Here is a 23,645-nt window from a genome sequence, read left to right on the forward strand (position 1 = left end):
CGTCCAAATGCACATTCTACCACCATTCTGCACTTGCTCAGCCTGTAGTTGAACAGGTCCTGACTGCTGTCCCGGCTGCCTGTGTATGGCTTCATGAGCCATGGCATTAAGGGGTAGGCTGGGTCCCCAAGAATAACTATTGGCATTTCAACATCCCCAACGGTTATTTTCTGGTCCGGGAAGTAAGTCCCTTGCTGCAGCCGTTTAAACAGAGTAGTGTTCCTGAAGAAGCGAGCATCATGAACCCTTCCCGGCCAGCCCACGTTGATGTTGGTGAAACGTCCCTTGTGATCCACCAGTGCTTGCAGCACCATTGAAAAGTACCCCTTGCGATTTATGTACTGGGTACCCTGGTGCTCCGGTGCCAAGATAGGGATATGGGTTCCATCTATCGCCCCACCACAGTTAGGGAATCCCATTGCAGCAAAGCCATCCACTATGACCTGCACATTTCCCAGAGTCACTACCTTTCGTAGTAGCAGCTCAGTGTTTGCTTTGGCAACTTGCATCAAAGCAGCCCCCAAAGTAGATTTGCCCACTCCAAATTGATTCCCGACTGACCGGTAGCTGTCTGGCATTGCAAGCTTCCACAGGGCTATCGCCACTCGCTTCTCAACTGTGAGGGCTGCTCTCATCTTGGTATTCTGGTGCTTCAGGGCAGGGGACAGCATGTCACAAAGTTCCATGAAAGTGCCCTTACGCATGCAAAAGTTTCGCAGACACTGGGAATCGTCCCACACCTACAACACTATGCAGTCCCACCAGTCTGTGCTTGTTTCCCGGGCCCAGAATCAGCGTTCCACAGATAGAACCTGCCCCATTAACATGATCTCCAAAGCACTGGGGCCCGCGGTTTGAGAGAATTCTGTGCCCATGTCCTCATCACTCTTGTCACTGAGCTGCCGTCGCCGCCTCCTTCTCGCCTCGTTTTTCTGGTCCTGGCTCAGCATAAACCGCATGAGAATGTGCGAGACGTTTACAATGTTCATTACTGTTGTCTTGAGCTGAGCGGGCTCCATGCTTGCCGTGGTATGGAGTCTGCAGTGTTCATCCAGGAAAAAAGGCACGAAATGGTTGTCTGCCGTTGCTTTCATGGAGGGAGGGATTAGGCTGTACCCAGAACCACCTGCGACAATGTTTTTTGCCCCATCAGGCACTGGGATCTCAACCCAGAATTCCAATGGGTGGTGGAGACTGGGGGAACTATGGGATAGCTATGGGATAACTACCCACAGTGCAACACTCCGGAAATCGACGCTAGCCCCGGTGCTTAGTGGGCTGCATACATTCAAATTAATGTGCTTAGTGTGGCTGCATACATTCGACTTTATACAATCTGTTGCTAAAAATCAAATTCTGTACATTCGGATTAATCCTGTAGTGTAGACATACCCTAATATAAGGTTTCACGTGCCAGTAATACATTTTTACATTTTTAGAAGGTCTCATTCTATAAGTCTATAATATATAACTAAACTACTGTTGTATGTAAAGTAAATAAGGTTTATAAAATGTTTAAGAAGCTTCATTTAAAATTAAATTAAAATGCAGGGCCCCCCGGACCGGTGGCCAGGACTTGGGCAGTGTGAGTGCTACTGAAAATAAGCTTGCGTGCCACGTTCGGCACGCATGCCATAGGTTGCCTACCCCTGGTCTAGATAATACATAGTCCTGCCTTGAGTGCAAGGGACTGGACTAGATGATCTTTTGAGGTCCCTTCCAATTCTATCATTCTATGAACTAAAGGCCAGAGAAGAGCAGAATCAAAGGAGTCACTTTGGAGGATTCTCCCTGTTATTGTCCCCAAGGCAGCTGTCTCAGGTTTACAAAGTTGTTTGATGCTCCAGCTTTTATACAGTCTCTCCTGCGAGTGCCCCTTTTCATGGGCTGGGCCGGGCCTAGTTTTAGCTTTTGGCAAGCGTGACCCTAAGGGCTCTGAGACTGGGCCTCCTTGCCTCAGCACACCTTGTTTCTTTCTGTGGCTCCCCAGTGAGTCCAAATGAGTAGATACTCCTGGTAGAGACTGAACATGAGAACAGCCCACTGAGTGAAACCAATGGTTCATGTAGCTCAGTGGCCAATGCCAGGTGCTTCAGAGGGAATGAACAGAACAGGGAATCATCAAGTGATCCACCCCCTGTCACCCATTCCCAGCTTCTGGCAAACAGAGGCTAGAGACACCGTCCCTGCCCATCATGCCTGTGACACTGGCAGATGAGGGGTTAGCTCTTGCAAAAGCCCCCATGTCTTAATTGAACATGGAGAAATGCATAGTTGGAATCAGTCTGGCTCACCTGTGTTAGTACTGTTAAAACAGGTATTAGAATTATGAGAATATGTTTAGACTTTATTGAATGCTCATGAGTCTGCCTGGGTTAATATCTGACTAGATGCATTGTGAGCCTCTGTGTCTATGTAAATCACCAGACAGGAGAGAGACTTTACCTAGGTGAAGTGCTGATTGGCAACAGAATGCATTATACCCTGCCTGGCAGGAAAGCTCCATCAACACCAGATATACTATTATGGGATGTTAAAGAAGACAAACGACTGTTGTTGTGCTGACTTCCCATTAGCTGAATTTGCAGCTCAGAGCACGTCAGGACGGGGGGGAAACCCCATACAGAAGGAACTGATTATCTGTATGCTGCTTGGACTCTGGGGGGCAAAGTTTCTAGGCTTAAGCCAATGATCCCCAGCTGCTTAGCCTGGGTTAGTCCTAAAGAATATGCAGAGCTTGATTATTATAGAAGCTTCTATTACCTTTTGAAATGTAAGACTGTAACTCGTCTTCATCTACATGATTACCTGCTTTAACTTTGTACACAACTCATTTCCTTTTAAATAAATGTTAATACAGGTTATTACAGGACTGGCTACAAGAGTTGTCTTTGTTGGGAGATCTAAGAGTCAATTGACCTAAGTAAGTGACTGGACCTTTGGGACTGGCAGTAACCTCAACATTGCTGTGATTCGTGGTGTAAGGCAGTGGTTCTCAAAAAGGAATCTGGGGCCCTCTGGGGGGCCACGAGCAGATTTCAGGGGGGCTGCCAAGCAAGGCCAACATTAGACTTGCCAAGGCCCAGGGCAGAAAGCTGAAGTCCCAGCACATAGGGATGAAGTCTGGGGCCCTGAGTCCCACCACCCAAGGCTGAAGCCAAAGGCTAAGCAATGTAGCTTTGTGGGGCCCCTGTGGCATGGGGCCCCAGGCACTTTCCCTGCTTGCTACCCCCTAACACCAGCCCCAGTTATTGTGGCCCACATGGGCCGTGAAGTTTTTATAGCATGTGGGGGGGGGGGGGGTTCACAAAGAAAAAGGTTGAGAACCCCCGGTGTAAGAGACCATCTGTAACAAAGGTAGGCTCACCTGTGTGGTGAGATACATGGGATGACCCCAGGGGACTGTCTGTGATTCCACGTTAATGCTGTTACAGTGCCTGAAGTGTTTACACTGGATACTTCTTGGTGGTGAAATCTACATATAGACCTCACAACCAGTTTGGGGTTTGTGCCCTGCTTCTTACCAGTCTGCCTTGAGGCTGGTGCTCATGCTCTCGAGTCACTGAAGATATCATTACAGAGATTTATGGGCAAAATGCCACCAGCAGCAATTTGCAGCAATGCAGAGCAGGGTTTACAGTGACACAGTGTGGGCCAAATGGTCTATGGACTCAGTCAAGCCCCAGTTCTCCTCCAGTGCAGATCAGCATCCCGGCAACCTTCAAGGAGGGCCAAGGCTGCCACTCCTTCAGTGATGATGGATCTCCAGCATAGCATCACCCGTGTCTCATGATCCATCTTGTCTCCGGAGACAGAGGTGAGTGACAGAGGGTGCACAATGGATCCGGGGGCAGGGAAAGGGATAACAAAACACACCTTCTGGGGGTCACCCCTCAGGAAGTGAAGGTCACAGGCACTGTGGTGAAAGTAAAGAGGGAGGGGAGGGAGTGGGAGCAGCACCCTCAAAGGCACCCCACCACATCAGGCATGGGGCTGATAGGGGGCCATTCCCTGGGCCTGGGTGCCTGTGAAGGGCTATATAAACCCCACGCTGGCACAGAAGGGGTTAAACTCCTGCTTTAGTCTGGACTGGCCCAGCCCCTCCATACCTGCAAACCATGCCAGGACTGGAGCAGAATTTAACAGGAGAGACCTACTCTAGTCAATGGGGAGCAACCCTGAGAAGGGAACTGTCTGTTGAGCATCTCCAGCTCCAAAGAGAGGGCTGGCAGCATTCGGGGCTCTCGCCTTCACTGAGGGAGGGTGAGGTTCCCTGCAGCTCAAAGGGGGAGCAAGCTGAAACTTGCACTGGAGACCCAGTAAACTCTGAAGGGGACTGAGATTCTCCCAGAGCCCCCAGAAGTAAGAGTGGTCCATAGCCTGATGGGAGCTGTCCACAGTTTCCCCCCACCCCGTTTCTTTTCTTTCATTCCTTTATTTACCCTTGTTTGCCGACAATCATCTCTTTTGTTGTTTCACCTGGTATCCTGAGAGAGGAAGAAAGTGCCCTAAGGCCTCAGCCAGAGGGTTGAGCCCTGACACCCTAGAAGGACGGGCCCCTGTAGCATCCCTGGGGCAGGGGGCAATTGGACTCACAGAGGCACACCCCAGAAAGCCTGGGGCCCAGCAGTTGGGCACAGGTTTGATAGGTTGGAATGGCCTCTCACTGGGGGCTGCCAGCAGCCTGGCACATGGAGTAGATACGGGGTGGCCTAGGGAGCAGGAAGCGGGGCAGCGTCCCAGACAGGACACCAAGAAGGGAAATGGAGAGGGGACAAAAGGCACTGCAGTGAACTCAGCACCCATCGTGGAGGCCATTGGCAGAAAGTTGTCCTGTCCCTGGCCTACGGGGGTTAGACAGTGACACAGAGATCCCTTGGCAAAGGGTCACTTGGTCTTTGCCAGCAGCTCTCACCTGAGACCTGACAAACCCATCACACCAAACACATCTCTTGGAGGATGGTCATGTGAGGTGTCTACAGAAAGCTCATAACTGATCAAGAGTCATAATGACAGAGATCAACGTATGGGTCACGTGTAAGGAACAAAGCATCTATACAGAAAATCTACTCTATGGACTTGGAATGGAAAATCAATCACCGAGAGGTAACAGGCCCCGGGATTGGCCCATCCACCCAAGAGGGAGTCGTCACTTCTCACTAGTCAGCTGCAAGGTAACGCAACACTCAAATGACCAGCCTTGCTCCCTCCCAAACTATCAATGGAAAACCGTCAGGGCACCACCAAACACCGGGAACTGGAGTGGGGGGAGGAGGGGGGAGCTGAAGGTAACACAAATTTAATCGTCCCAAATCCAAAATATGAATAGTTTAAAGGCACATGTTACACGTGTATGGGGTGGAGGGGCAGGCCAGAGTGTATAGGGGAGGGGGCCTGTTTGGAGGAGGGGCAGACTGGGCAGAGGGCTAGGGCATGGCTGGACCAGAGGCAGGGGGCCCAGCTGGAAGTAGCAGTGAGGGGCCCAGCTCAGGCTACATCACCAAGGTGGCATGCACCAGACCATACCCTGCTGCTGCCGCCTGTAATACGTGTGTGGAGCAGCCTAGGACAGGAGACAGCTACTGGCTTTTACAGTGCTAAGAAAGGGTTGGAGGGGCTGGACAAGAAGGGGAGGCTGAACAGGAAATAGTGGCAGGAGGAGGAGGTGGAGAAGGAGAGAGAGACAAACACCAGTCTTCTCTCATGTACTTAGTTACTGTAACCACCATGTGATTAAACTGTCAAGATCTTGGGGCACAGACCATGTTGGAGATTTCTTTCACTGGCTGTGTTACCAACTGCCCATGACAAACACTTGAAAGAAGGGGAGGCTGAGCTGCAAGTGGTGGCAGGAGGAGGAGGTGGGGAAGGAGAGAGACATTTGAAAGCATGACCATTATTCTCATTCCACCGTAACAAAAAGTACAGGACAGGGGAGTTGCACTTCAGAATCTCCCAGCACCTATGTCGAGAGAACACTGGACGGGGCTATTCCTGGCTCTGCCATGGGCCTGCTGGGTGACCTTGGGTAAGTCATTGTACTTCTCTGTGCCTCCGAATGCAAACCTGCATGATACCCACAACTGCCTACAGGGCTGCTAATTCCTCCAGCCAACAACACTCTGTGTAAAAAGCTAGGAAATTCACTTCCAAAAAACTTGATTAATGCAATTTAAGGTTGCCCGGAGCTGTCTGGTGCCCCTCCAGAAGAGAGATCAACAAAACTCAAACTTGTCATAATCAGGAAATGCAGAAATAAAGTGTACACCAATGTAATCCTAATTATGACCCAGGTGAGCAATGACCCTTTCTTTACCCCTACAACACACCTATGTGCACCTGGCCTAAAGTACTAGGGAAAAAGACAACCATGGCACAGAATCAAGCACCTTACCTTTGCTAAGACAGAATGTGATTTTAAGTGAGCTGCGCTGTACAGGAGCTATTGACACCTGTTCTACACTCAGACACTCGGCCTGCTTCCCAGAAACAGCCACACACTTGGTCAATTGAACACCTCTTCACCCCTTTTTACAACTGTTTAATTCTTACTCACAGAAATTCCAGCTAACATCATTAACATTCACTTAGCCATGGTTAAGCACACAGACTGCTCTCAGATCCCATCTTACTGCTGACCATTCCCATGGCAAACAGTCCCTTGTTTCCTCCTGACAACATGCACAGCTCAGTGCAGAAATGATACAGACTGGAAGCTCAAGTTACACATGCACCTTTTTCCTTTCATCGCAAACATGGGGGACTCAGAGCCAGATCGTCTCATATTAGAATCAAACCTCCACCATGCTGTTCTAACTAATGCCTCTACATTTCAGTGCAGCTACACAGTGAGTGCAGCTGAAGTGCAGGCAGATACTGCCCAGTGGCTGTTGCCAGCTCCAGGGGGCAGAGTTAAGGTTGCATTGGCTTGTACATTAGCTAGGTATTTCCAAGTTTGTGGAGGTTTGGCTTTTGCTGAACTTAACATTCTGGCAGGGCCCAACATACTGCTTGGCAATCTTACCTCAGCATTAATGAAGGTGTCAGTGACTAGATGAATGTTCAGTAAATATGCAAAAAGTGATAGCTCCCCATCCCTACTTGCCATTCCCACAGGCAGCAAAGTCCTGGGCAAGGCAAGTTTCAGAGGGAAAGAGAAGGGGATAGAGCTTAGAGTTTCTCTGCCAGTCAGGAAGGGGTAGCAGCGAGGGAAGACTGACAGCTGATAGTTGGAGGGGTGAAGAGGTTTGGGGTATGGGAGGGGCAGAAGCAGCTGGCACTGGGTAACCTGGGGCTGGGCAGTCTCCATTGGGAACACTTGCTCCTCCTGTGCCCCTTCCACACCCTCTTGCAAGTAGAGAATGACCACCCTCTCCCCAACCCCAGAGGCAGCCACGTCTCAGGACTCTCCCAAGTTGTACCCACTAACTCTCTTCCCATTTGGGGTATAGGTCAGGGCAACAATTTCCTACCAAGATGAACCCAGCTGGCTGCTGGCTGTTCTGGTGCCACAGGGGCCTCTGGTGGGTGAAAGGCAGAACTGCAGCACTTCTCGGGCAGAATGTATATTCTTCATACAAAAAAAAAATTCTGCGCTGGATGTGAATTCTGTGCGTATGCAGTGGCGCAGAATTCCCACATGAGTAACTCACACCCTGCACAAACATAACCTGCTCACTCCCATCTCTTCTCTCTATGTCTCTGAGTCCCAGAGCTGCTACTGTCATTAATGCACACAGGCTTTTACTCCCATCAGTGCCGGCAAGACCCAATCCAGTGACAGGACTGAACCCTTATTTTTCCATCACATGGGACAGTCTCAGCTGAGGGGGATATTAGAGGGGGAGGGGATACAAAGGGAAAAGAGTTGTTGCAGCCATGTTGGTCCCAGGATATCAAAGAGAGGTATTTTTAATTGGTCCTAAAAGAAATGACCTCACCCACCTTGTCTCTCCAAGAGATCTGAAAGTGGCAGAAGGAGACAAACAGGAAGACAGAGCTCAGGACTCTAAATCAAACATTTTCAAGCCCCTGGAAGAAACTACATTTCCCTTCTGCCCCTGGGTATGTTTGTGTCCTATATGAAAGACCATCTCATTCCTCTCACAGCAGCAAAGAGAGACTGCAGCCAGCCCCAGATGGTCCTTCCCAATCGTGGGATGTGCATTGTAAGGAAGTTTGTGTGTGGTGGATGCATGGGCTGGGTCCTCAAACAGCTAGACCCATCTGCAGACTGGAAAGTCAGGGCAACTCCAGCACAGTGTGGGGGCTGTGGGCAGGGGTAGCAGTTCTGGAGCTGGGCCTCTGCCCCCTCTAGGTCCCATGGCAGATGGCTCTGGCAACATCAAGTGGTTCCATCACTGCAGGGGAAGGTTGGAGTAGTGTCTGAGATCGGGGTGAGGATTGTGTGTGGGAGTCCATGCCCAGGAATGGGGGATAGAATTCACCTCCTCACCCCTCTGCAGAGTCCAGCAACTAGGGATTTATCCAATGAAGTGGATGACTTTGAGCCAGACACTGAAAGATCCTTGTGCCTTAGGTTCCACACTCCCTCCCCAGACTGCCGGGGGCAGCCAGGGATAATTAGCAGGTTATGGGAATGGTAAAATGAGAATTCATTAAGAACTATGATATGTGTGTGTGTTATTAGATCCCCAGACACCCACCAATCCCCATCCTTCTTCAAATAAGCTATAAATATCTAAGACAGGGGTGGCCAACCTGTGGCTCTGGAGCCACGTGCGGCTCTTCAGACGTTAATATGCAGCTCCGGGTATAGGCACCGACTTCAGGGCTGGTGCTAACTTTCCAATGTGCTGGGGGGTGCTCACTACTCAACCCCTGGCTCTGCTGCAGGCCCTGCCCCCACTCCACCCCTTCCCGCCCCCTCCCCTGAGCCTGCAGTGCCCTCGCTCCTCCCCAGAGCCTCCTGCATGACACAAAACGGCTGATCGGGAGGTGCGGGGAGGGAGGGGGAGGCGCTGATTAGTGGGGCTGCCGGTGGACAGGAGGCTCTGGGAGCAGGGTGGGGGAGCTGATGGGGGGCTGCTCCTACAAAACAAAATCCCAGATACACCTCCAACATCGCATCCCCTCCCCAGGGCTGGCTCCAGGGTTTTGGCCGCCCCAAGCAGCCACACACACACACACACACAAAAAAAGCCGCGATCGCGATCTGCGGCAGCAATACGGGGGAAGGTCCTTCGCTTCTAGCGGGAGTGAGGGACCGTCCGCCAAATTGCCGCCGAATAGCTGGACCTGCCGCCCCTGTCCGGAGTGGCCGCCCCAAGCACCAGCTTGCCATGTTGGTGCCTGGAGCCGGCCCTGCCCCTCCCCCACCTCCACATGGCCATTCTCGGACTATTGCTAACAGTTCCTTCCAGCCTTCAGCACTATAAATAAATAAAACATGGTGCCACAAAAGGTAGATGGTACCAGAGAAACCATATCTCCTTCTGTGAGAAGGTAACTAGTTTTTTGGACAAAGGAAATGCAGTAGCTCAAATCTATCTGGATGTCAGTAAGGCATTTCAAACAGTTCCACATGGGAAACTATTCATTAAATTGGACAAGATGGGGATTAATATGAGAACTGAAAGGTCGATAAGGAATTGGTTACATGGGAGACTACAAGGGGTCATACTGAACGGTGAGTTCTCAGGCTGGAGGGAGGTTACTAGTGGAGTTCTTCAGAGATCAGTCTTGGGACCAATTTTATTCAACATTTAGTGACCTTGGCACAAAAAGTGGGAGTCTGACACAAAGCTGGGAGGGATTGCCAATATGGAGGAGGGCAGGAATATCATCCAAGAAGATCTGCATGACCTTGAAAACTGGAGTAATAGAAATGGGATGGGTTTCAGCGTGGTAGCCGTGGGATGAAATTTAACAGTGCAATAAGTTAGTACTGTTATACAAAACACCAATGCTACCTCACCTTGCCCCAAAGAGATCACAATCCAAGTAGATTACGGGTAGGAAGAAAACAGAGATGGGCTGTGAGTTCCCCAAGGTCACCAAGCAGGTCAGTGACAGAGCCAGGAACAAACCCCGGTAACTCCAGAGCCCTGTTACTTGCAGTTTGGAAAGGTCCCCAGACCACATTGTAGGCTGCAGGAAGAGGAGGTTTGTCCATGGACGTACAGGCTGTCTTGGCCTCAGCTGCAGTCCCTGCACCCAGGAGAAGTCAGTGTCCAGTCCTGTGGGGCTGTGCTCCTGGCTCATACCTCCAGCACTCACTGCTGCCCCTCCATTACCAGCTGCACTGTACAGCCAGCCCCACGCCTCAGTGACGTCACTGTCCCCCCACACACCCCAAACCTTCAAATTGGGACATGGTGCACCGGTGCCAGAGTGCACTAGTGTAAATTCTGTCTATACAAAGGGTTTGCACCAATGCCTAAAACACCAGTGTGGCAGAGATCGTCATTACCCAAAACAGCAGTACGGTGGTACTAGAAATGGGATCTTTTTCTAGCTCTGTCACGGACAGCTTGGGTGACCTTGGACACATCAATGTTTCTCCTCCCAACTTTAGTCTATTTACCCAACTACGCACTCACTGGGGTCTCCTCTCTCTCCAGAGCTGCTCACCACTAAAACCTGTGTGGGTGTCACTAGAGCTTAGGTAGTTCAGCTCTGGAATAGTCTTACAAGGGTGGCAGTGGAATCTTTTCCCTGGAAGTTTTTAAGAACAGGTAGGACAAACCTCTGGCAGAGATAATCTACATAGACTTGATCCTGCCTCGGCAGAGAGGTGGACTTGATGACGTCTTAAGGTCCTGTCCAGTCCTACCTTTCTATGATGCTATGCAACATGTACATACAAAAACACAACATGCAGAAAAAAAATCCCACCACAACATAATATCAGGCAATTCAGAAAACAAAAAAACAAAAACACAACCTACACTCCACAGCATAAAATGACAATGCAAAGGAAAAGAAAGCAACACAATGCAAACTAACACACCCTAGGACAAAAGCACACAACAGAAAGAGCTCAACTGAAACCAACACAACACAGGCACCAAACACGCTGAGGCAAAACAATTCACCATAAAACTATGCTACACAACATGGTACACAGGGACCCCAGTGGGGGCCGGGCCCCTCCCCCCCCGTGGGGCCCCATGGCAGAGCCGGGCCGGGCCCGGGGGCGTTGGGCTCCTGCGGGGACAGCAGCTCCGAGCCCCCCGCGGGCGCTGCCCCCAGGGAGCAGATCCCGGCGCTGCGAGATACCGGGTCCCCGCCTTGGACACGGGGGTAAAGTCACCGCCTGACCCCGCCCCCGGGGCTCGCTCCGGTACCTGGAGGCTGCAGCGCCGCAGCGGGGCGGGCAGAGCCCGGGGCGGCCCCAGCGGGAGCAGGGCGCGGGCCGGGCACGGGGGGGTTAATGGGTCTCCCCGGCACAGACCCTCCTGCTCCGCCCGGCCCCGCAGCGCCAGGGAGCAGCAACGGGTGAGCGCTGCCTCTGCGCATGCAGGACTCTGCGCATACCCAGAGCCGGGAGACACAACGTCACTTCCGCTCCTGGGAGAGTCAGGAACTACATCTCCCTGCCTGCCCCGGGGGCCTTTCCGCCCTCTTCAGCTCAGGTATGGGAGGGGGGTCAGCAGCTGTTATTGCGCATGCTCCATGTAAGCTCGCTCGTTCTGCCCCCGCCCAATATCACTATCGCGGCTGTCTTCGTGTGATCTGGGGCCCGGGCTTTAGCACAGACCAGACGCTGCTGCTGCTGTCGCCGTGTGATCCGAGGCCCGGGCTGAGCAGGTGCTGCTCCCCGGGTCTGTGCTGGGGGGGATCCTGGTGTTAATCTCTCCCTGCCCGGCCGGGGGGGGCTTTCTCCAGCTCGAACCCGCCCCCTGGGCAGCCCCAGGCCGGAGCCCCCCGGTGAGTGAGAGACCCCGGGGGGGCGCAGGGGCCGGGCAGGAAAGTGACCGTCTGCCCCGGGGAACCTGGGAGAAGCCTCGGAGCTGCCTCAGCCCCAGTGGAGCTGCAGCAGGATCTGCCCCCGGCACCGCTGGGATTGGGCGGGGAGGCAGAGACTGGGGCCCGGCGGGGGATCCCCTGTGGGGGGAGGGGGTGTCGGACAGGGAGGGGAGAAGCCAGAGTTTTGGGGGGGAAGGTCAGTGGGGTGTGGGGGGGAGGGGGTTTGAACTGTCTCTGTGCAGCCAGAAAATTCCCCGAGGGAGAAGTTTTTTCTCTCTCAGAGGGTCCTTTGAGACTAACAGAAGTATTGGGAGCATAAGCTTTTGTGGGTAAGAACCTCACTTCTTCAGATGCACTTGCATCTGAAGAAGTGAGGTTCTTACCCACGAAAGCTTATGCTCCCAATACTTCTGTTAGTCTCAAAGGTGCCACAGGACCCTCTGTTGCTTTTTACAGATTCAGACTAACACGGCTACCCGTCTGATACTTTTCTCTCTCAGTATCTCACATGTGGCTATAAAATCTGGGGAGATTCCCCCCTTTCCCCTCAAATGATCAGCTCTCTTCTCTCCCCAGATTTTCCCCTCTTCTCTCCATGAGTCTCAAATGTCAATTTAAAATCTCTAATGAGGGGGATTTTCCCACCCGTTTTGTCTGCAGTAATTTGTCCTTGTTTAGGTGGGAAATTGTTGCCCTGAGTCATTCCCCAAAACATGGCTTCCCCTGGATTGGGGATGGGATCCTGGTTCTCTGCCAGGGCCGGGAAGGGAGGAGCAAGTGTCCCCGATAGGGACTGCCCAGATTTCCACCCGGTTTCCCAATCCCATTTGCTGCCCGCTAACTACCAACACAGTTGCCCCCAGCAATCAGTTGCCAGTCACCTGCCCGTCCCCCATGGCTGCCCCCTTCCCTCATCCAGTGAGCCTTCCCGCTCCCCCCCTCCTTTGCTTTCTTAAATCAGCTCTTCAAAGGGCTCCTTGCTGCCCATAGGAATGGGGGGGGGGAGGCGGAAACCATCACTGTGTGTTTATGTATTGGACAGTCGTATAAAATCCAGTCCAACAGTCCCCCTTTTCCACTAATTATTTAATAGCAATATAAAATCCCCTCAGATCTTGGTGTTTTTCCTCTCATGTTATCAAATGTAGTTTGTGACATGTATTCTCTGCAAATCTCAAAGATTGGTATAAAATACCCTAAACATTTGCCCCACTTCTCTCTAGTTTTCTATTTCTAATTGAATAATATGCCCTGAGATTTCCCCCGTCTCTCTAATTGTAAAATACTAAGAAAATCTCAGATTTACACGTTTTCTCAGATTCTTGAATATGGATATGAAGGGAGGGGAATCTCCCCTAAGCCTTACTGGTGGGTGCCCCCTTCATATCTCACAGCAGCTGCTGGTTAGTCAGATCAGGTGAGTGCAAATGTTTGCAAAATTGAGCCAAAATCTCTCAGATTTCCACCATTTCTCTTTTATTTCTGAACATTGATCTCAAAGCTCAAGTTTTGCCTCTTTCTATGTCACTATCAAATGTCAATTAAAAATCCTCTCGGGTTTGGGGCTGTTCCCCATGTTTCTGAATCCCAGCAACTTCTCCTTTCTTGCCTGTTGCCCTGAATCATTCTCCATCCTGGATGTTGTAGGTTAAATTGCCTAGAGATCATCTTTCCCGTCTCCTTTGAGAATCATTTGTTCCCTCCTATATCTCTGTTAAAATGTTTGCTGATGAAAGAGACATATTTAATACACATCAAAGCCAGAGGCCTCCCCCTGTTTGGGGGGATCAGTGGTTCCCAGCTGATAACAGGAGAGTTGGCTGGACCCTTTTCTTTTCTCCATCTGGCATGGGATAAGGAGTTCACTCTGAGTGCAGCGTGGGTCCAGAAGTATCCCAAACGCCATGACAAATGGTCTCTGAGCGGGGCTGCTTCCTGCAGTGCTAAGATGTAGCCACCTCTGGGGTGGCCATTATTTGCTAGTGACAGGGCATGGAAATTTCTTAACTATTTTGGCCCACCATGCCTTCCATTCTCCTGTTAAAGAAGCATCCCCCAGGACTCCCTCTGCCTGTATGACTGGTCAGCAGGGGACGGTGATAACTTTCTATTCGCTTACCAGACACTGTGAGGTAACACTGTTGCTGGGGTGGGGGGGGCACGTCTGTGTGGGGAGATTACAGCTGGAGCTGAAGGGGCATTGTGGTAGGGGGAGGTCTCTGGGTGGCTGGGCAGGGGGTACCCTAGTCAGGTTGGTGGGTTCTGGAGGTTTGGAATTTTGGGGGTGGTTCTGAGGTGCCCAGTGTCATGGAGTGTGGGGGGACACAAGACCCTGCACCCCCAGCTTCCTGCGATTCACCATGACTCTCAGCCAGCCAGTAAAGCAGAAGGTTTATTCAGATGACAGGAATACAGTCCAAGACAGGTCCTGCAGGCACAGACAACTGGAGCCCCCCCAATTAGGTGCATCTTGGGGCCCCAGGGCACCACAGCCCCCTTGGGAGGTCAGAGCCCCGTCTCCCTCCCAGCCATTCCTCCAGCCAGTTCCCCAACTCTCTCCCCGCAACGTCTCCTCCCCCAGCCTTTGTTCAGTTTCCCCGGCAAAGGTGTCACCTGGCCTCTAACCCCTTCCTGGGTTCTCATATTACGTGCTCAGGTATTCTCCCTCAAGGCCAGTCTCCCATCCCCCAATGCAGGCCATCCTAGCCACACTCCCCTGCCTTCCCAGCCAACACTCCCCACTCAGCATTCAAAGACCACATATCACATTAAGAACAGTCCCAGTTCATCACATCTCTCCCCCCCTTCAAGACCGAACTGAGTGGGGTCACTTCAGCCAGTGACCTGGGGAAGTTCAAACCTACCCCCGTTCCCGTGGATGCACCAGCATCCCTCCCATTCCTTGGCGAGAATTACACCAGGCCCTTCCAGTTTCACTCCCCCCCCCCAGGTCGGGTGTGCTCGATGGCACTCGTAGTTCGCATGTGGGAAGGTTTATACGGTTTATGTCCTTTTCCCACCCCAATACCCCTGAGGTTCCAACTGTGCTGGGGTCTTCTCCCACCATTCCAGTCTGGAGGTCTCTGATTCGGGCTCTCTTGGTTCAGAGCCCCCCTTTTTACCCTGGCCCCCCTCTGGGAAGGTTCCTCTATGCTGGGCAAGGGTCCTAAAGCCATTTTCCCCTTGTCCCAGGCCTTTCTCACCCTCTGACAGGGGTCACAGGCTCAGCAGTACTGTCGGACAATAACAAAGACCCCAAGCCAGTAAAAGTTACGTAGCAGCCTTTGCTGGGTACTCCAGGTTCCCTGGTGCCCTGAGAGGGGAATGGCATGGGCCCGGTACAGCAGCTGGCAGCGATACTTCCGGGGTACCACCAGCTGCCTCCTGATCCCCCCTGACTCCATTTTCCCTGGGGGAGCCCATTCTCGGTACAGGAACCCCTTCTCCCACAGTAACCTTTTCCGGCCACTTCTCCCCATGGTCTGTACCCGCACTGAGGTCGGCCAGGTCCCTTATCTTCTGCAAGGAGGGATCTTTCTGCAACTCGGCCTGGAACTCAGCAGCTGGGACAGGGATGGCCACCTGCTCTCTCTCGCCGGCTGGGTCTGGAGCCGTAGCCTCCGTGAGCCGTGTCCCTGGGCACGCACTCCCCCACCAGGTTAGGGTCCTGCGCCTTGGGCAATGCACCCTCCCCAAGGCCAGGGCGCAGTGCCCCTCGCTGGCTCTGGCTACGGGTCACAACCAGGGCACCCTGGAGGTTGCTTGGCCAGTCCTCCAGGTCCCCCCCCCCATCAACACCTCAGTGGGCAAATACGGGTGTACCCCCACGTCCTTGGGGCCCTCCTTGGCCCCCCACTTCAGGTGTACTCTTGCCATGGGCACTTTGACTGGGGTCTCGCCCACCCTCGTCAGGGTCAGGTAGGTGTTGGGCACCACCCGATCTGGGGCCACCACCTCAGGCTGGGCCAGCATCACCTCTGCACTCGTATCCCAGTATCCATTGACCTTCCTCCCATCCACCTCTAGGGGAACAAGGTACTCTCTCCGGAGGGACAGCCCCATATCCACCCTGTAAACCAAAAACCCTGAGTCTGGAGCATCCAGCCCCCCAGAGGAGCTGGCCTGGAGCTCTCTTCCCTCCTTAGCGGGTGGTACGCTGCCAGCCCCCCTTGCCTGGGAACGCTGCCTCACGTTCGGCTGAGTTGCTACCCAGTCAACCCTCTGTGGGTTGAGTCCGCTCAGTCTGTCCCTGAGCCTGGGGCACTGGGCCCGTATGTGGCCTCTTTGGCCACGGTGATAGCAGCCCATGTCCCGTGGGTCCCCTTGAGCGGGTCGGATGGACCTGACACTGGATGTTCCCCTTTGGTGGGGGTTCTCCATATTTCCCTGCTGGGATGTCCCTGGTGACTCTCTCTGCGTTGTGGTGGGACTGTTCCTTTGGGACTCCTCCCTGTTATCCCCTGACCGGCTCTTCACAAACTCATCGGCCAGCCGCCCTGCATGTCATGGGTTCTCTGGCTTTTTGTCCCTCAACTACAGCCTCAGGTCGCACCGCTCATACAGTTGCTCCAGTACCAGCAATTTAACCAGGTCCTCCTTCATCTGGGCCCCATCTGCCCACTTGCTGGCGTATCCGTCCATGCGGACGGCTAGTTGCAGATATGAGATCTCAGGGGTTTTATCCTGACTCCGGAACTTTTCCCGGTACATCTCAGGAGTCAGCCCAAACTCAAGTAGCAGGGCCTTTTTGAATAGTTCATAGTCCCCTTTCTCCGCCTCTTCCAGTTGGCAGTACAGTGCCACGGCTTTGGGGTCCAGTAAGGGGGTTAGAACCCGGAGTCTGTCTGCAAGATCGACCTGGTGCAACTCGCAGGCCGTCTCAAAGGCATCCAGGAAGTCATCCATGTCCTTCCCCTCTTTACGTGGGGCCAGGATGCACTTATCAAAGCTCCGTGCGGTCCTGGGTCCCCCCTCACTCACCGCAGCCGGGGGCTTGCTGCCCCTCAGCCTCGCCAGCTCCAGTTCATGCTGATGCTGTCTCTCTTCATGCTGCCTCTGTTTCTCTTTTTCCTCCTGTTCATGCTGTCTCTGTTGTTCACAATCCTCCAGCTCTCTCTTTCTCCCATTCCAGCCGCTTCCACTCCACAGATGCTGAGCGTCGCTGGGAGGTTCCCCTGCTGGCCAGCGAGCTTCGCCAGGAGGATCCCCTGCTGGCCGGGGGGGCGGGGTTGTCACGGTGCTCTCGGTATTTGCTGGGCTCCTCCCCACCCTTCCCCTAGGCATAGGAAGGAGGGGTATCGGGAAGCCCTCAGCAGACGGCTGACCACTCCCAGCTGGGACAGACACTGGTGCCTGCGCTGCATTTGTCAGGCTGCTTCCCTCAGAGACAGGGATTAGTTCATTTCAGCGATGTCCCTCCTTCAGCTGGGCAATGAGCTGTTCTTTGGTGAGCCTCCCACTGCGCAGCCCCCCTCTGCTTGCACAGCTCCACCAGGTCGCTCTTAAGCCGCTTGGCATACATCTTCCTGCTGGCCCCTCACAGGCCTGCGTGCTCACCTCTCCCCACAGTTTCCAGGAAGAACCCCTAGTGTGCCAGTCCTTCTCGAGGTCACCACCTCTATGCCAGGGTCAAGCTGCAGACTCCTCCGCCCCTGGGACCACTTGCTGCGATCCCCCGGGGGACCCTGTTACTGCAAAAGTCCTTCTCGCTGGTCACACGCTCCCAGGGGTGAATCGCCCCCTGAAATAGTCTCTCTCTGACTCTTCAGCCCACCGGCTTCCCGTCAATCCCCCTTTGTTTTACTGCTCCCCAGTCACTGCAGGGAGCGCTGTCCATGGGGTGCAGTACATCCCACCGCTGCACCAGTTGTCACGGAGTGTGGGGGGGACACAAGGCCCTGCACCCCTGGCTTCCTGTGATTCCCCATGACTCTCAGTCAGCCAGCCAGTAAAGCAGAAGGTTTATTCAGTTGACAGGAATACAGTCCAAGACAGGTCTTGCAGGCACAGACAACAGGACCGCGCATCCAATTAGGTGCATCTTGGGGCCCCAGGGCACCACAACCCCCTTGGGAGGTCAGAGTCCCATCTCCCTCCCAGCCATTCCTCCAGCCAGCTCCCCAACTCTCTCCCCCCAGCGTCTCCTCCCCCAGCCTTTGTTCAGTTTCCTGGGCAAAGGTGTCACCTGGCCTCTAACCCCTTCCTGGGTTCTCATGTTACATGCTCAGGTATTCTCCCTCATGGCCAGTCTCCCATCCCCCAATGCAGACCATCCTAGCCACACTCCCCTGCCTTCCCAGCCAACATTCCCCACTCAGCATTCAAAGACCACATACCACATTAAGAACAGTCCCAGTTCGTCACACCCAGCCCTGAGGCTATGGGTCCTGGAGGTGGGTATTGCTGGGGGCCTGTTGGCTGCAGAACAGCGGGGGTGGGCGTATCTTGGGGAGGCGGGACAGAGGGTTAGAAACTGCCTGGTGCTGTGCCAGGGGCTCTGTCTGGGCTTCCATCACTTGCTCCTGGGATTGTTGCCATACCCAGTGCACAGAGCTGGGCGGGGGGGAGGGGAGGATCCCCAGCACTAGGTCAGGGGATGCCAGGCAAGTGGAGTAAGGGGTCCCGCTGTGAACCATCAGGGGGTCCCGCTGGGGGGAGGAGGCGATCCCAGGCAAATGGCATGCAGATCCTGCTGAAGGGCAGGCGGGGGTCCTAGGCAGGCGGTGAGGGACTGCGTTCCCAGTGGGATATCCCTGGCTTCTGGGGGCTCTTGGTGGGGGAAAACTTTTGGGATTCCCAGCCTGGAAGTGATTGTCTGGTGGAGGTTCTCTGGCCGGTGGGTCTCTGAGGTTGTATCTGGGATCCCTGTCCAGGGACTCTGGCAAATGGGTCCTAGGGAATATCTGGTGGGACCCTGGCTGGGGTTCTGGGTACTGGAGAGTGTTTGGGGGCTCTGGGGGCTGCTACTAACCATGCTTCTTCTCCCTGATCAGCTTGTGCCAGAATCCTGGGAGCATTCCCCGGCTACGCCCAGTCACCGTGATAACTTTCTATCCACTTATCATACACTGTGAGTGTGAAATCACAGATTTTGCTTTTCTCCTCTCTTGAAAACTGCAGGAACTTCCGGTTCTATTAGGAAAATTCATGCCCCCCATCCTTGTCCTAGTTCTGGGGGGGGTGAGGGAGGTGGGAAGTGAGTTAGCACTGCCATACAATGGTCTCTTCCACAGCATTCTGGATTCATTCTTTCTGAAATCTGGTTTCATTGAAATCACTGTTAATCCAGAGTCACTGTATGGAAAGACAAGGAGTGACTCCAGATGGACAGTGGGTCAAATGAGATTAGTAATTCTCCCTGTCAGAAGGTGCTCTCATTAGCTGCTCTCCCCCGAGAGCTAAAGGAGGGAAGCTGCTCAAATGCTTTGTCCTTCTCTGCCCAGGATATTGGGGTTCAGCTTCCTGGGTCACACGCTGCAGCCTCCATTGTGATCTGGGAGACCAGGCTTAGGAGCTGCTGCCCTCCCAATGGGGGTTCAGTGTGGGGAAGTGACCTTAATTAAAGTTTCTTCTCTGCCCGGCCCAGGTGATAACTTTATCCAGCTGGTACTAGCCCCATAGGGAACCCCTGGGCCCTGTTAATGCTAAATTCTGAGCCAGAGACTCCTGGTAACTGAAAGACTTCAGGGAAAGTGCTTGGGACTGGCATGAAAGTGACTCTGCACAAACAGCCCCTTCTCATTTCTCCTCCCATTAGCAATTGCCAGGAGAAAATCCAGCCATGGGAGAGCAAAGAACCCAGGAATGGAACTTTCCCAGACAGATGGGCAGGGAGAGGGGACAGGGAAAGGAGAAAGAAGGAGAAAGAGAGACTGAAAGGGGCTGTGTTAGAGAAGAGTTTTGAGAGAGATTTCCAGATCTCTAATCTACTGAGAGAGATGTATTACTGCATGCTGGGTAGAGTTACTTTGCTGTGCACAAGATGAGGATCAGACAGAGGAAAACCCAGTTCCTGACTCCATATCCCTCCTGCTGGGGTGTGGCTGCCCTGGGGTCAGTGTCAGAGGGAATTATCGAAAGTGACTCCTTCACTTCTGCTTTTTTCTAGTCTTGTGTTCAGAGACTGAGGCCTGGTCTACACTGGGGGGATGAGGGGGGATCGATCTAAGTCAACAAAGAGTCCTGTGGCACGTTATAGACTAACCGATGTATTGGAGCATAAGCTTTTGTGGGTGAATACCCACTTTGTCAGGCGCATGTAATGGAAATTTCCAGAGGCAGGTACAAATATGCAGGGAAGAACTCTATGCATCCGAAGAAGTGAGGTTTTTACCCACGAAAGCTTATGCCCAAATAAATCTATTAGTCTTTAAGATGCCACCAGACTCCTTGTTGTTCTGGTGGTAATGAGGTTAGTTCAATCAGGGAGGATGAGGCCCTCTTCTAGCAGTTGAGGGAGGAGAAACTGCTTTTGTAGTTGGCTAGCCATTCACAGTAGCTGAAGTGGACGTACTTAGATCGACTTACCGTGGTGTCTTCACCACAGTGAGTCAACTGCTGCCACTCCCCTGTCAACTCTGCCTGCGCCTCTTGCCGAGCTGGAGTACAGAAGTCTATGGGAGAACACTCGGGGGTCGATTTATCACGTCTAGACTTGATGCAATAACTCGACCCCCGTTGGATTGATCGCTGCCTGCTGATCCAGCAGATAGTGCAGATATACCCTAAGTTACGGGATGTGGGGAGGGAGGTTAAAAATGTGTCTGTGGGCTTAGCCTGGCAGGAGGGGCCAGATCTACACTGTAATAAAGAGATCAAGCATTTTCTCAGCATGGCAGAATCTAGGATGTCTGTCTGCAGGGAAAGGGCCTGGGGGAATCGTGCTGTGAAATTAACTAAAACCTGTTCTGAAACCTCCACAACTGCCCTTCCCACCCAGACAGGCTGCTGAACGATGTCCATGTTTCGCTCCAGCTCATCCCATCCTCCCGTGGGACAGGGGAGAGAAATGGCTGCAGAGGAGCCAGTTCAGGTAGGTATTATCAGGGGATTGCTGGTGGGAGAGGGACAGCAAATACACCGGAGATGGGAAGGTTTGCACAGTCTGGTTTGGAGGTTGGAGTGGGGCAGGAAATGCACAGGGAGGAGAAAGGGAGGAGGATAGGGTGTGGCAAACCTGCTGGGAGTTGTTTAATGAGCAGCCTAGATTCTAGGAACAGACCCATGAGATTCGGAGGTGGAAATGCTCTAATTTGTGGAACAGAAAATAACCCACCTACATGGAGCTAGAAAAACTGACCAGACTCATAGTGCTGGAGCCTGATCCGACTAACCAGCAGCTGCTGTGAGAGATGAAGGGGGCACCCACCAGTCAGGCTTAGGGGAGATTCCCCTCCCTTCATATCCAGCTCCTCACAATGAGGCGGGTGTTGGGCTTCCTACCAGGGAGCTCTTCCTGGACCCTGCTAGGGGCTCCATCTCCTGTATCAGTCTGTGGCTAGTAGATGTGTGATGGATCTGCTGGGAGAGAGGAGGGGCTCTCTCTTCATCCCCTCACCCTGGTGTTTCCTGGATGCTCTGAGCAGTGTGGGACTCTGTTGACTGTGATCCACCCAGAGCTTCTATTTGATTGGCTCCTCTCCCCCATGAATAGTGGAGCTATGAGTGGGGCAACAGGTACTGAGTGTTAGACTCTTACTCTTTCAGGGGCCGGTGACCTTCGAGGAGGTGGCTGTGTATTTCACCAGGGAAGAGTGGGCTCTGCTGGACCCCACTCAGAGAACTCTCTACAGAGACGTCATGCAGGAGAACTATGAGAATGTGACCTTGCTGGGTAAGGGTTACTGTCCCCTCGGTTCTTGGAAGGGGAAATTAAGAGATAAGGTTCAGCCCCAGTGCCACTTCTACTCTGTCCTGTTTCAGCATCACCCCAATATGCCAGTGACACACACTACCAGAGACCCTCCCCTGCTGCAGAACACTTTGGGGACAGAGCACAGGAGCAGTATCGCACAATGTCAAATATCTCCTGTTTGCACAAGTAAAACTGGGGGTTAGGTCCAGCAGAACCCACAGAAGCTTCCTACCCGTGGTCTTCTCTCAAACCCTGAGCATTCTCCACCCAAACCAGAATGTGCTTGAGGTGTAACAAGCAGGCTTCTGGAGTCAGAGCTGCTGGTCCAGGGTTTCTTAACACACATACACTCAGAGTGTCCTTGAATGCTGGCTGGGAGTATCCAGATGGGAGCTCCAGCAGCAGAACATTGAATCTCACCCAGGATTACAGATCACACAACTCCTCACTGATCTGGATTGCACCCAAGCATGTGAAAATGGCTTAGGTTGGTAGTGAAACTTCCAGAAACCTGGTGAGTGTTGCTCCTGCTTCACCATGTGTAATAGCCACAATCTCTCTTCTCTGCAGGGTCCTTGGATTTTTGAGTCCCTCATTCCCAAAGTCACATGACCTGATTCTTATTTTTCACATTTTGCTTTTCCAGACTAATTAGATCTGTTGCTCCTGAATTATAGCTTCTAATTTCCCAGTGTTCTCCACACTCGGGGATTTTTCCTACTCCATCCCATTACACTGGACTCACTAGATTCCCTAGTTCAGGAGAACGGCCATACTGGGTCAGACCAAAGGTTCATCTAGCCCACTATCTTGTCTTCCAACAGTGACCAATGCCAGGTGTCCCATAGGGAATAAACAGAACAGGTAATCAACAAGTGATTCATCTCCTGTCGCCCATTCCCAGCTTATGGCAAACAGAGTTTAGGGACACTATCCCTGCCCATCCTGGCTAATAGCCATTGATTGACCTATCCATGAATTTATCATGTTCTTTTTTTGAACCCTGTTATACTCTTGGCCTTCACAACATCCTTTGGCAAAGAGTTCCACAGGTTGACAGTGTGTTGTGTGAAGAAATACTTCCTTTTGTTTGTTTTAAACCTGCTGCCTATTAATTTCATTGGGTGATTCCTAGTCCATCCGTTATGAGAAGGAGTAAATAACACTCCCTTATTTACTTTCTCCACACCAGTCATGATTTTATAGACCTCTCTCATATCCCCCCTTCGTCTCTTTTCCAAGCTGAAAAGTCCCAGTCTTTTTAATCTCTCCTCATTCAGAAGCTGTTCCATATCCCTAATCATTTTTTTGTCCTCTTCTGAACCATTTCCAATTCCAATTCTTTTTTGAGATAGGGCAACCACATCTGCATGCAATATTCAAGATATGGACATACCATGAAGGCAATAGGCTATTTTCTGTTTTATTAGCTATCCCTTTCTTAATGATTCCCAACATTCTGTTCACTTTTTGACTGCCACTGCACCTTGAGTGGATATTTTCAGAGAACTATCCACAGTGACTCCAAGATCCCTCTCTAGAGTGGAAACAACTAATTTAGACCCCATCATTTTATATATATATATATAATGGGGTTATATTTTCCAATGGGCTGCACTATGTGCTATCCTGACATCTAGTACTGCTGAGATCATGCATTCGGTCATATCCCTGCCCTTCCTGTTCTCTTTCTCCACTGAACCCCACTAGTCCATGCTTACTGTTCCCAGCTTCCCCAAGACACTCTCCTTGTCTCTGGACCTCTCTGTCAGCAAGAAGCAGAGCCAGGGAGACTTGTCCTCTGTCTGGAGTCTTCGATTTCTGGGACATGGATTTACTTTCTCTGTGTTTTAGGAGACTC

At 52.4% G+C, this 23,645-nt stretch overlaps 1 protein-coding gene, 1 long non-coding RNA gene and 1 pseudogene across 3 annotated transcripts in view; 2 read left to right on the plus strand and 1 right to left on the minus strand.

The window, feature by feature from the left end:
• The window catches only part of LOC117869998 (zinc finger protein 436-like), a 32,667-nt gene extending 21,185 nt beyond the window's left edge, over nt 1–11,482 (minus strand). The window contains 1 exon segment of the mRNA XM_034757134.1: nt 11,310–11,482. The gene's annotated coding sequence lies outside the window, so the exon portion shown is untranslated.
• Nucleotides 1–23,645, plus strand: part of LOC117869927 — a 193,990-nt pseudogene that overhangs the window by 160,233 nt on the left and 10,112 nt on the right.
• On the plus strand, nt 11,658–21,676 carry LOC117870077. 2 transcript variants are annotated; one of them, XR_004643895.1, is made up of 4 exons: nt 11,658–11,892; nt 18,924–19,000; nt 20,870–20,962; nt 21,637–21,676. It is a non-coding gene; the product is annotated as an uncharacterized LOC117870077 (long non-coding RNA). The 2 variants fall into 2 exon arrangements; XR_004643894.1 differs by having other exon boundaries at nt 20,874–20,962.

The sequence above is a fragment of the Trachemys scripta genome, chromosome 25 (genome assembly GCF_013100865.1).
Source record: "Trachemys scripta elegans isolate TJP31775 chromosome 25, CAS_Tse_1.0, whole genome shotgun sequence".
NCBI classification, from domain to species: domain Eukaryota; kingdom Metazoa; phylum Chordata; order Testudines; family Emydidae; genus Trachemys; species Trachemys scripta.